A 2,105-nucleotide genomic window follows, 5' to 3' on the forward strand; every position below is an offset into this window, starting at 1 on the left:
GTGAGGAAGAGTAAGATATTTTTAAAAGACAATCCCAAATGAGGATTCCTAGCTAGTTTCACATTTGCCTAAAGTTATGACTATCTTCAGCCCCACTGGCAAGTGTCTAAAATATTGGGTTATTGGAAAAGTCATGACGTATTATTCTATGTTTTTCCATGCAAAAATGTGTCGTGACTTTTCTGATGACCCAGTGGTAAAGGAATTCTACTAGAAACAACTATTTGAACCACATCATAGTAACCACAATACCGAGAGTTACTGGAAAAGATTACACCACAGAACAACCAGGATTACTAGAAATGCTTGCCCCAGACCACTTGTCTCTTCTTAGCATGCTACTCATCCTTCCAAAGGACTATATAATGTATTCTTCAATCTAAAATCTCAGTCTCTTTCCTTTCTCCTCCTACTCAGCAGAAGAACTTGCCTAATATTTCACAGAGTAAACAGAAGTCATAAAATTGATTCCTTCACTTTACTACCATGATATCTACAAATCTATGCATGTCTGTTTCTATCTTCTTCTTCTTCATTCCTGTTACAATGGCCCAGTTAAAAGCCAATCAATCTCTCTAAAACCAAAAGTGTCTTTCCTTCCCAGAGCCTTTAGTCCCACAGATATTCCCATTTTATATCTTCAGCCACAACTTCTCTTGGGTGGTTTTCCATAGTGCCCTCTTACTTCAGAGAAGAAAGGGAAAGGAATGGGGGGAATGAAAAAGTAAAGAAGGGAGGGGAAGAAAAATAAAGACCAAGAGAACCACCACATTCCTCTTTAGTTACCACCAGGTCTCACCATATCAATTCACAGGGAAAGCTTCAAAAGCCTGCATTATAATATACGATTTCCTTACTTTCCATTCACTACTCCACAAACTAATATAGCTATAATCCCCATATCCCCAAATCATCAATTTACCAAGAATTATCTTCTTGCCAATTCAATGGACACATTTCAGTTGTTACTGCATTGGCTCTTTAAGCAACTTTTCATATTTTGATCCCTATGTTGTTCTCGAAAAATGGTCTTACTTTACACAAGCAAAATCATTCTTTACAAGTTTTTCTTCTTAGTTGCTGCTCTTCATCAGTCTCTCGGATTGATTTTCCCACATCCATCTACACTTCAAAACACTGAATTTCCTCAGGACTGAGTCTTAGGCCTCATCTATTCTCATTTTACAGATATAGCAAGTTGACAGCCAACTAGTTCAATCCTAGTGTCTAGGAAAATAGCAAATAGTAAATATCTGGAAAATAGCAAATCCTCAATATACAGTCATTTGAGTAATTAATTTATTATTAGAGAAGGACTAAATTGAGTTTAGGACAAGGGGAAGAGAACAAACACGTTGTGAAACTAGTCACTAAAGCAAGCACTAAGACAGTTTCTCCTCACCCACATCAGCAAGTTCTCAAAACAATTAGTATAAACTACCTACACTGAACAGTTGGTTGCGAGTCCAGCAATTGACACTTGAGCATCTCCTTGACATACAATGATTCAAAACACAAATTAGCAAGTTGTTTGGAGTATTTTACCCCTCAAACCCAGGTTCTGCAGTCAACTGATTATACAGACAAATGAGATCTAACTTCAGACTCCCAATAAAATGAAGTTCAAATAAAAACACTATCATCAGGTTATCCACTTGATTCTTTTCTAAGAGCCAGTGAGATTTTCCTGTTTCATGAAAGAGAGAGGGGGTGATTTTTGGCAGGGTTTTGCCATCTTTTGATTCTCCTGTCCCTCTCAGTTATGTAGAACCACAGGTGCATGCCATTGAGCCCCAACCTGTGCAGGTTGAACTGGGAACCAAACCCAGTCCTCCCCTGTGGCCTCAGCTATCACAAAATGGCACTCTCCCACTAGTACCAATGTGGTTGGACCCCAGTGACAGTTTTTTATATTTTCCTTTCTCTCTTATCAATTAATTAAAAGTCAGCAAAGAAAAACAAGGACCAAACAAAACATAATTCACATGTTTTCAGGCCAATTTCATCTTAGTATAACTTTGATCAATTGTAACTTCTTCCAAAACTGGCCAGGCAGGAAAAAAAAAAAAAAAAAAAAAAAAAAAAAACCAACCCTAAAAATCTTT

The sequence above is a fragment of the Tupaia chinensis genome, unplaced genomic scaffold (assembly GCF_000334495.1).
Source record: "Tupaia chinensis unplaced genomic scaffold, TupChi_1.0 Scaffold000086_1, whole genome shotgun sequence".
Lineage (NCBI taxonomy): Eukaryota > Metazoa > Chordata > Mammalia > Scandentia > Tupaiidae > Tupaia > Tupaia belangeri.